Source organism: Strix uralensis, chromosome 10, assembly GCF_047716275.1.
Source record: "Strix uralensis isolate ZFMK-TIS-50842 chromosome 10, bStrUra1, whole genome shotgun sequence".
Classification (NCBI taxonomy): Eukaryota; Metazoa; Chordata; class Aves; order Strigiformes; family Strigidae; genus Strix; species Strix uralensis.
This window is the reverse complement of record NC_133981.1, coordinates 12264682-12276253: the sequence shown is the minus strand read 5'-3', so window position 1 is coordinate 12276253 and position 11572 is coordinate 12264682. Positions and strand designations below refer to the sequence as shown.

At 40.6% G+C, this 11572-nt stretch overlaps 1 long non-coding RNA gene across 1 annotated transcript in view; it reads left to right on the top strand.

Annotated features, from left to right (window-relative positions):
• The first annotated feature begins 65 nt into the window (after positions 1–65).
• LOC141947761 (uncharacterized) overlaps positions 66–11572 on the top strand; it is a 66139-nt gene continuing 54632 nt past the window's right edge. The window contains exons 1-2 of the long non-coding RNA XR_012630256.1: positions 66–272; positions 1113–1202. This is a non-coding gene — a long non-coding RNA (uncharacterized LOC141947761). The remainder of the gene's footprint in view (positions 273–1112; positions 1203–11572) is intronic.

Genomic DNA, 11572 nt, shown 5'->3' with positions numbered 1-11572 from the left:
TGGTTGGGCGGAGGGAGTGACACGCTCCGCCGCGTTGGGACGCGCAGGCGCAGTGGCGGCTGAGCGCGGCGGCGCGGGAAGGGGCGCTGGCCGGCAGCCGCCATCTTGTGGCGCCCCTTCCGTCAGCGAGGCCGGTGCGGTTCAGTGTGACTGTCACTGTGGGTTGCTCCCTGCAATAGGGCTGCTCTTCCAGAAACCACTGTGGTATTTTGTGACATGGGTGAAAGTACTCAAAACAGAGTAACTTCAAATGTTAGTTACAAGCTATTGAGGTATTTTAATTCTTCATGAGACTATAAATCCTTATTTTGAAGGTGTTAAAGTTAGGGGGTTTTTGAGTTTGGTTTTTAAATTCTTCCTGGGTGGTTTACACTTTTAATTGAACTCTTTATATTTTTATTTTTAAGTAAGTTAATGTGTTCAGTAACGTGGGTGGAAAGTCTTGTGTTCAGATCTTAAAAGGCCAGCTATAGCTGGGCAGTAGAAAGAGCAGCCTCCTACTGTTGGGGATGGAAAAAGATTTGGCAGGTTTGTACCTACAAGAATGCAGAACAAGGCCCAAATCTTCCCCTTGGCTACTTTGTTAGGAGATAATTCAGTTGAATTAGTTTTCTGATTGAAGGGAGATACAGATGCATGGAACCAAACTCTGGTTTGATCTGGGAGACCCTGCCAGTTCTATTTATGATGTTCTTCTGAAGTAATCATGACAAAATTGCTTCTGTGCAGCATGATATGAGTAGAGCAGTCACAGTTGGTCTGGCTTCATCTTTTCTCTGTGAACAGCAAACTGCTGTGGCTAGGAAAAAAAGAGTCAGACTTGTGTTCTTCGGATGTTGGTGGTTCCGCTAGCTTTTGTATTTGCCTCTTGGGTCAGTTGTCTTGGGGCCTAAGGTTGAGGAAGCTCTTGCCATCTTTTTACCTCCTTTTTCTGTTTGTGTAAACTATGTTTTTTTCCTTTTGAAATCAATTATCACACCCAGAAATGAGCTCCTCAGACTTAGGAGATAGAAATCCCTGGAGCATGCTCTGTACCCCTCCAACAAGATATTATTTGTGTCTCTCTTTCCTTGCAGTGGTTACTGACCTGACTTTTCTGATCCCTCTTTCAGCAACACCCAGGAAATTGAAAGAGTCTTCACCTATTGTGTCCCCTTCCTCCTGCCTGTGACGAGGAGCTGAGCAACACAGGAGAGGTACAGGTGAGATTGAATGGTGAAGTCTGTGCTTGTGGGTTGGACAGTTAAGGGGGATAGTAGAATTGATAGGAAAATAATGAATCAAGTTATTTAGGATTGCACTTGGGCTGTAAGAGAAGGGAAGGTATGGAAGAGGCACGTCGGGAGGTCAGTGCCTCCTGGTATCTGGCCAGTTTAATTTTGGGGAAGACTTTGATCAGTGTAAACCTGGGAGCGGTGTATGCTGCTGTGAATGGAAATGCCCCTGTAGCATCAGCACTTTTAGCTGAGTGGAATAAAAATGGTGGAAGGCTTTAAATACGCGGCCTGTCACTCTTGGTTTGTCCTCCCAAGCAGCAGTACAGCTGCTTCCCATGATTGCCTCTGAGCCCAGCCTTCTTGGGGTTGATGCTTTTATCCTGTGAGTGCTTCTCATTGTGGGGAAGGCAGTAGATCAGTTTTATGAGATAGATGCTCAAATATTGAGTGATAGCAGATGCTAAAATATGCTTTGGTTTTGTAGTTTAGGGCTTTCTGTTATTACCAAATCGACCTTTAGATCAAGACACACGTAATTTGGCTGCTAATCCTTGGTGCCAGATGGAATTCTTTTCCATTTTTAAATGACAGAAGTAATGAGTCATTACTCTGTAGTAAAAGAAACAGATTGCGTACATGTACAGGAGATGGGGTTTTGGAAATCAGCAAAAGGTCATGGAAAATCCAGTGTTTTCCTCCTCCTCGTCCTCCTCCTACTCAGTGCTTCTATTGTATTGAACTATAAATGGGTTGAACTGTTAAGATGTCCAGGTTGGGTGAAAAAATGATGAAAGCTCACTTTAATTTGTTATGTAAAATTGTTGTTGAAAGAAAGCTTAAAATGGAGCTGAAAGAGTGAACTGTATGTGAACTTTGTGATGCTGAACTAAGGCACCTGGTCCAGCTGTGAATTTTTTTTGGAACACACTATGCTGTCTCTAGCATAAAACTGTATGAATCCTTTTTATTTGATACGTTTCATGCATTTAGCTGTTGCTTTTTCTCCCTGTATGAATAATGCTTTCTGCTCTTTAATAATTTTTATGACTGTTATCTGCAGTTTTTCAGATTTTTTAATATCCATCTGATAATAGGAGCAGGGAAGGTTAACAGTACCTGGGACAGTGAGTTCATTTGAGACCGGTCTTCATCTCCCCTGAGTTTTTGTGGCTGATACTGTATGTTGTAACAAGGTGATGGAGCTCAGGGGTGTATGTGAACCTGTGACTCATTAGGCTGTGAGTAAGGAAACTGCTCAGAAAACTAGGCACAATCCTAGTGCAGAAGAAGTTACATCTAAAGCTTTGTGTCTTTTCTGGTAGGCAGAAGGCCCTGGAATCAAGGAAGCTTTTTCTAAGAAATTTCTTTCTAATGTCAGCGTGGTGGAAGCCAAGCAGTTTCAAGTGATTAATACATAATACAGTGATTTCCTGTATTCATACTGTCATCATCAGCACTGTTGGTTGGGAGGGAACTCTGGTGATCTGGTGCAACCCTTTCTTCAGCTGGGAGTGTTGCCAATACTCAGTCAGGTCAGCTGTGGCTTTCTTGAGCTGACTTTTGGAAAACTCTCAGTGCCTGAGATTTCACACCTCTCTGGGTACCGGTTTCAGGGCTGTACCAGCCTCCTAGTGAGAGTTTTATCAAAATGTCAAAGCTGAACTTCCCTAGCTGCATTTTTTTTTGCTTTTATGCCTTATTTATCACTACTAAGAGGAGTTTGATTCTGTTATCTTTGTAATTGCTATTTATAGCATTCCTTTAGATTACCCCATAGTGTCCTCATTGCTGGAATATGCAAGCATATGTCCCTCAAACTTTTCTTATTGATCATATGCTTAGTCTCTTGACCATCCTGGTAGCCCTTTGCTGGATCACCTCCAGTTTTTCTATGTATCTTTTGAGCTGGAGGGCCCACAACCGGCCACAGCTTGCATTGCTACCTCATCCTGCCAAGTAGAAAGCATTAGTAACTTCCCTGGATCTGTGTTCCTCCTTGTGGAGCCTGGCGTGAGGTTTGCCTTATTTGCAAAGAGAAGGTGTTCTGGGTTTATCTGCAGCTCGGCTCTGTTGTAGCCCCTGGGGTGGTTTTCAGTGGGATTGGCACTTGGACCAGCTGGTGCGCTGGTCTATGGGGATGCTCTGCCCCAGGAATACTCTTGCACTGGTCGTCTGTTTGTCTGGACCACTGGAGTTTTTTCTGTCTCAAGCTGACTTAAGTTACGCCAGCAAGTTAACAAGCTGTGCAGGATGGCCACTTGAACTCTAAATTCCATCGCATAAAAAGTTGATTGCTGCCTGCACCAGAAAGACATCATCAGAAGAAGGCCTTCCGCTAAGAGCCTCTTTGAAGGCTCCATTTGGCTTCCTAGTTTCCTACAGAACAGACCTCTGGAAGAATAAGATATTCCTTTTATGTATTTCATTTTACATTGCACGTGGTTTCTGTCTGACTTTGTTCTGAACACGCTATTCAGATAGTTCTCAGATATTTAAACTTGCTATCTTACTTTAAAAGGAAGTACATCTTCTGTGTGATATATTGGAGAAGTTTTCTGCAGGAGACCTAAAGTGTTTCTTAAATCGTGGCATTAAGTGCAGACAGTCCAAAGGGACTTCAGTCTATCTTTTCCAGGTTGAGAGTTTGTTAGCTGCCTTATCCATGCTTTCTTTAGGTTGTGTCTTTTTCCTTCTCTAGTTAATCTTAGATACTTTTTTTTTTTTCCTTTTCTTTTCCTTGCTTACAGACTCTTTGTGCTGCTCTTCTCATATCAGGTTTAAATTTTCCTTTGATTTGACCTTCATTTCTGGATAATCATCTCAATCAGGCTACTGAACATGTACTCTCTATCCTCCTGCCAGTCTATTGTGTGTCTATTAGAATATTGATCTACAGAGAGTGAAGTATAAAAAATCAATATGCCATTAAGTAGAGTAGAGTGACAGTGTTCTAAGGCTAGTCAAGTTCAAAGACTAGTGTCTAGACACTAAGGTGATGTTGTTTTCCCCATGTGGTCTTGGCTAGATGAGATAAAATGTACACATCCTGTTAGGGTTTTGTTCACATGCGTTCATGGCTGGAAGATGCATTACAAAAATGTGTTAAGAAGTGTCAGTAATGCAAAAAGGTACTTTGATTTATTATGACACTTGCAGTTTATTGTTTTTTAGTAGTAAAACAGTGAAATATAAATGTTCTATATTGTATTTAGGCGGGATATATTGACATGAGCTATCTGATATTGCATACCAGTGTCTGCTTTTAAGTGCTCAGAGAATTGTGGAAAGACCAGGTGTAGAGATTTCTATTTTTTTTTTTTGTCAGTATGAGATGCCAGGTGTTGAATGCAGCTCCCCTGCCTGCCCCCTTGTCCTCGACACAGTAGTCTGCCTTTTGAAGATGGGCAGTCAAAACATACATATTTTTCTATTTCTTCTGAACAAGTCTCGGACCAGTCTGCAGTTATTTTAAGATATGCTACCTGTACTTCAGTACTATTCATAAACATCTGACTGACCACAGGGATGATTCCTGTCCATGTGCTGGATTGCTGTTAACTGTCTTTAAAAAAAAAAAAAAAAAGTACATTAATACTCTCCATGAGTTGCTTAGCTAGGAAACTAGATTTTGTCCATTTACAGCTCAATTCATTTATGCTTTATAGCTTGCAAAGAACATGAAAGCACTCTCTGGGCTGAGAATGTGACATGATGAGAGGTGGCAGTGTTCACAGTGAGTCTGCTGTGGCCTTGTGCAGTGGAGTTTGGCTGGCACGCTGCCTGCTTTTCCCAAGGCCGAGCTCATTATCTGCAAGTCACACCTGGCCCTTGGCAGGTTTGGAAGCAGGACTTTGGAGGGTCCCTCCTGAGCCTGGGACTCCTGCCTGTGTGCTAATGAGCTGGCTAGATCTTCCCTAAGTAAATGGATGCTGGGCTGAAATGTCTGGTAATCACGTTTGCAAATCCAAAGAAGGAGAAGTTGAAGATCAGTTTATTTAAGTATGCTTTAGCTGTGCAGAGAAGACTGACCTTGGAAAATGCTGTGTTTGAATAACATAGTTTATCAAAATATCTCCAAGTGCTTTGCAGAGATAGATGAACTTTGTTTCCTTTCTTGTACGGATAAGAAAACTGACGCAGAAACACACAAAATGAGTTAACCAGCGGTTCAGCTATTGTTCTTGGTTATCACAGGGCTCTACATTTTGTCTCTCATTGATGCTGCAAGAGCAGCATCGATGAGGTAATATGAACCATAAATCTCTTTGCCAATATACAAACACTCACAAAGTCTTGACTTTCATACGAGTAAAAAAGTTATATAACTTAACATTTTGTCACCTCCTCAGATGTAAACAAAACAAGTTTAGAACAAGAACAATTCAGATCTCGGCATGCAAATGGCTTCCTGATTAATAGCAATGTATTTGAATGAAAATTAGAATATATTTCAGTTAAATAAATTCATATCTGTAAAGTATTTTGACCTGACAGCAGTAGATGAGCCACTTGTAAAGGTGAGATGGACCACCCATCTACTGGCTAAAATTGAAATAATGTTTTGCAGGGAATCTGCCCTGAGTGTATTATTCTGCTTTTGTTAACAGAGAATGCTGTATAACAGCATTGCTATTAAACAGATTTCTGTGTAACAGTATTTCTTCAAAAGAAGCTCCTTACTAAGTGAGACACAGAACTGCCTCTCAGACTTAAGGAATTTTTTCCCTTTGAAGTGCACATCAAATTTCTTCTGTGCTCCCCATCTGCCTTGTATGAAAAATCTATTTGACATCAGTGACCTCTGGCAAGCACTATAAAGATAAGGAAAATGTATTTGCACACCATTTGGGTCTTTTATGGACTACATATGTAATGGACAGTTTCAAGGGATTGAAGCCAGTGTTTCAAATTGATGTATTAGTACTAGAGTGTACTTAGCAAACTTCTGCTGCAAAATTTGGTTTGTAGTTTCACTTAACACGTGGCTTCTTTTCAGCAGTTTGCCAGAGGCAGAGCTGCATGTTCTCACAGGAGCGAGTAAATGAAGCTGAGAGAGTATCCATGTAACTTTGCTGGGCTGCCTTTCACCAAAATGGTTGTTGTGCTGTCAGGAAAGTTAACAGTGCCAGAATCTTCAGGTTTCTTTTGTTTCATGAAGATATATTCCCCTACTATTTAGGATATTCCCCAGACCCTACTTTGGTTTTCTTTGAGACACAACTTCTTTCTCATCCCTGCTTAAGGTAGTTAGATTGTAGAAAAGGACTGTTTAACTGTTGCTTTAAAAATTCCATGGAGAATTTCGCTTGGGAGACTGAAGGAAGACAATGTCTTTTTTAGTCTGATGGTGAGGCTAGAGACTTACTGCTGTGTGCTGTAACTGCATCCTCCCTCTTCCTCAGTATTTACCAGGGAATGGAAAGCATCTGACGAAGGGTAGAGAAGCCAAGGTTGACATACTTAAGATGACCCTGAACAACAGTCAAATATGTTTTCCAAAATACTGTTTTCCTGGGATACGTGGCTTGTTTTTCCTGAAGATAGGCATGTGCTTTTTTAATTTTTAGTTACAAATAACAAATTATAGTATTTTTAAATTTTTTATCATTTACATAACTTTAATTTCTATGTAATAAATAATTAGAACTTCAGAAAGTATTTAATGACATTCTATGAAAGTTTTTGGTGACGTATTAGGACTTGATGTGGATACTACTTCTGTGGGACTCTGGGAGGCTTATTTTTCATGCTTTAGTACCAAAACCATGATTGCTTTTTTTGTTTGCTTCACCTTTAGTTAAAGGTCGTAATGTTGTTATTTACCAGCATGTTGTATATTATCACAGATGTGGTACTTAAACATTAACTAAACATAAGTTGTCTTTATATGAGCATTTTATAGAGTTGCTTTTATTTACAGGTCAGATTGTTTAAAATGTGGTTGGACTTTATGCTGTATATAGTTTCACATATATACATTAAATATTTCACATAAAAAATTTTCAGAATTTTTGTTGGAATTGCACTTTGGTAGATGAGCTCTTGTTGTGCTTATAATTTTTGGATGAACCTATAGGTGCAAGGTCCTACTTCAGGCTGTTCTGTTGAGTAAAAATCCCAGATGCTGGATGAGATGTACACTTGCTTTTTCTTCTCCTTCCTTCCCTCAGAATCCTTGTCACTTCTGGAAACCTTTGTGACTGTGACTGCTATACTCTATACCCCAGAAAATATGGTGTAATCAAAATTTCTTATGATCAAGTCTCATTTTTTTGGCTTCCTTTTTAAAATAAATAATTTAGGTTTTTGCTCTTGATTTTTCATTGCTAGAGTGACCTAGTGTGTGTAAATATTCATGTTGGAGCGGTTCTTTTCAGTGTCTTACTGTCAATTCTGTGTGTGTTGCACTGATTGAGGGTATCTTCAGGCACACGTGCTATGCATCAGCTGTAATTCCAGTTAGCGTGAGCCCAAAATCAGTGTAAATGTAGAGGGAAATGTGAAGTTTTTTCTGGTGAATGCTGTGGTGATCTTCCATGCCATTAAAGATGAACATGCAAAGGCTGATGTGCTGAATGTGATGTGAACTCAGTACACCCTGAGGTGGTAGTGTTAATTAGGTTTCATCTTGCTGGTTAATATCTCCCAAGAATTATATATCCCACATAAGCTAGGGCTGATGGAAAACTGTAGTGCTCTGTGTATAAAATAGAAGCTTGAGTCAGGAATAATCATGTTTATCTTCAGCGAACGTAGGGTCAGGAGTGATGGATTGTGGAACAAGTCCTCCCAGTTCTTGTCACACATAGCATCTCGGTCTGCAGCCTTTCCTTTATTAAATGATTTGACAGTAATAAAAATGGGTTCTTTTTTTTTTTTCCCCCCCCCCAGGCAATATTTGCTTAATATATTACAGAGTTTTCAACCTAATGATTCTGTACTATTTATGCTTTCAAAAAGATTGTATTTTGCATTTTTTTTTGTATTTGCATTCTTGAGGAAGATGTGTCACAAGAGAATAAAAAAGTCCCTTATCTTATCTTGCTGCTCCGTAACTGTACTTTGATTTAAATGAAATCCATAATTTTTCCTTGTTGGTATGACAACAGAAAACATAAAGATGAAGCTATAATAAGAATATAGATGAATGTTAACTGTATGTGTTGTAGCAGTTACATAAATAACTTAATGATTATAGAATAATAATTCAGTATGGCATGCAGTCAAACAGAATGCTTTTAAGAGGGGAGGAGCAGTGTAAAGAAAGAATGACGTGTGTTTAATGTAGTATTTCACTGTGATAGTAAATCAATTCCCCTCGTCAAATTATATGAACAAATTTATGGGTATGTGCGTATCTGGGGCAATTAATAAGCCATCTTATATGGGACTAAGATATCTAGCTTTGCACTGTAACCTTTAAATACAATTTATCTCAAAATCATGCTTAAAACTTTCTAAATGTTCCTTCTAGAAGGAAATTTAGGAAGGAAGAAAAGAGAAATAATGTCTTACTAAAAAAATAATTTACGTAGCATTCCAGTTGCTTAGAATTTAATTACCTTTCAAAGCTATTAATTTTGATGTAATCTCTCAATTTTTATCATAATGTTCTTTGCAACACTATTTCTGAGTGTTTTATGAAATGAAAATTTTCAAGTACCTCTCAGTCTATCTGAATGCTTTACAGTCAAGTGCAATCTAAATAACTGGGAGCCATGAGAAATGCTCTAATTCCTACCCTTTATATGTGCCAGTCTCACGTAAGTGAGAGCACTGTGTCTGCAAAATCCAGGTGGCTGGAGGCGTGACCCCCTGGGTGCCCAGGCAGTGAATCAGCAAATGGCATCTCTGGTTGTACCTTGGCCACCGCTTTCTCCTCAGAAGCCCTTGTAGCTTCTCTTGAAGTTTTTCAGAGCTGGGACCATGAATATGCAGTGTGGAGCCATGTTCTCGAATGATGCCTGCAGGTTCTAAAGCAGAAAAAAAGGGAATAAAAAAGGAAGAGTTGGGACTGAGCTGTACCTGAAGAAGTAAAAATTAATTTTCTGTGCAGAACTTCAAAGATACAAAAAATCTGTCCAGATGTCTTGGTGGCTACATTTGTAATCCTGCTTTTCCCTTAATGGTCCTTCCTGAAACAAGTAACTGGGTTCAGAAATTACTAGCCTAGTGAGGGTCTAGCTAGAGAAACGATTTTCCGTAAAAAATTTTTTAGGCTATACACAGACAAATTAATTGCTCTTTTTCTAGGAAGAAGCTGAAATTGCCCCCATCACTGAATTTTTGAACATCATTATCATCAAAACATAGAATGGTTTGGGTTGGAAGGGACCTTAAAGATCGTCTAGTCCCAACCCCCTGCCACAGGCAGGGACACCTTCCACTAGCCCAGGTTGCCCAAAGCCCCGTCCAACCTGTCCTTGAACCCTTCCAGGGAGGGGGCAGCCACAGCTTCTCTGGGCAACCTGTGCTAGTGTCTCACCACCCTCACAGGGAAGAATTTCTTCCTTCCATCTAATCTAAATCTGCCCTCTTTCAGTTTAAAACTGTTACCCCTCATCCTATCCCTGCACCCCTGATAAAGAGTCCCTCCCCACCTTTCCTGTAGCCCCTTTAAGTACTGGAAGGCTGCTCTAAGGTCTACCCAGAGCCTTCTCTTCTCCAGGCTGAACACCCCCAACTCTTTCAGCCTGTCCTCACAGGGGAGGTGCTCCAGCCCCCTGATCATCCTCATGGCCTCCTCTGCTAAAGCAGGTCCATGTCTTTCTTAGGCTGGTGGCCCCTGTGATATTAGTTATCCTCCACTCCGTGACAAGTTCCTTGCCCTTTCCTACTTCTGGGGAGTACAGACAGCAGCTCCCACTATGGGAGGGGAAGAACAGGGGTTGTTTGATAAGGTCAGCAATTTTGGTCTTAACCAACTGCAGCTCTTTGTGAAAAGGACATGTTTTGAATATATTTCTAAGTCATCTCCAGCCTGCTGTCATCCTTGTTTGTTGTAATACTGACTACCTTGAAATGCTCATCCATATAAAATGAGCAGTCCACAGAGGGGCTTTGTGCTGTACATGTTGGTTAGTTACGTACCAGCAGCACTGTTGTCAGTGGGAGCCCAGATCCAGGTTTTGTAAGCAGGTTCTCTGGGCTTTGCTACCACACCACAGCGTGGAGCAGTGCAGGGTGTTGAGGGAGCCCAACATAGTCCTTCCCTTCTGTGGGGTTTGTATTTGGCAGAGGGTGGCAGTTTACATAATCCAACAGTCGGTATGGGGAAAAAAAGATGTGGTTACCTGCTTGAGGTCACAGAATGGGTAATAAATGGGTGGTGGAGGGCAGAGGACAGGGTCACCTTCCTGGGTTTGGCTCCAGTTCGCTGGGAGAAGAGGCAGTGAGTAGTATGAAACTAAAATGAAGGAAAAGGTATTGATACCAGAAGGCAGTATTAGCCGATTAAGGAGAGCGAAAAGTCTTGACAAAAGATACTGAGTGATCTGACAGGTCAGACAGTTTGGGACCTAGTTAGAGGGTCTTGTGAGCAGGGCTTTGGAAGGACACCTGACAACTGCATGATTCTCCCTGTTGGCTCCCATCATGGTGTAAGGCTTTTAAGGTAGAAAGAGAAGAAAGAAGGGTTTTCGCTGGTATGAAGGTCTCTCTACATACGTTTTTATAGATCAGGCTTTTTTTTTTTTTTGAGGCACAAAGGGCATGTAATCTATGAGCATATATTTTGCCCTTCACCCTGCTGAAAGGAGTGTGAGGGAGGTGGAAGCCCAGTAGCAGCTGGACTCTGGTTGCTTTCAACTCAAGTACAGCATCACCTTGTACAACTCAAGTACATCAACTCAAACCTAGCATCTTTAAAATCCCCAAAGAAGAAAAGATTTTTTTTTAAAAAAAGGTTCAGAGTGGCAACTGAGCATTGTGATTTTGCAGGATCCACAGTGTATACCACAAGGAGGAAATCTTGACCGCATTGAGATAATTTAAGGCAGGACTGCAGCCTTAAAAATTTTCAGTTTACTAAAATGCAATGAAAAATGCTTAGTTCACAGGATACAAACTGCAAAGAAACTTACAGCCATGCTGAGTCAATGTACTTGAAGCAATAACAGTGTCTAGGGAAAAGGCATAAGGCAGGGGATGAGCATAACTGTTTTCTTAAAAACAGGCTTGTATTTGGACACTTAATTACTTAATTTTGTAAACCATTTACTAATCTTAAAAATCAGCTTTTAGTGGACCAGAGCACTGCAATGGTTCCCTCATTTTCCATCAGTCCTAAAGCTGAACTAAACTTTTGCAGGTGCACAAATACTCACTGGCTTGCAGTTTTGTTGTTGTTGCTATGG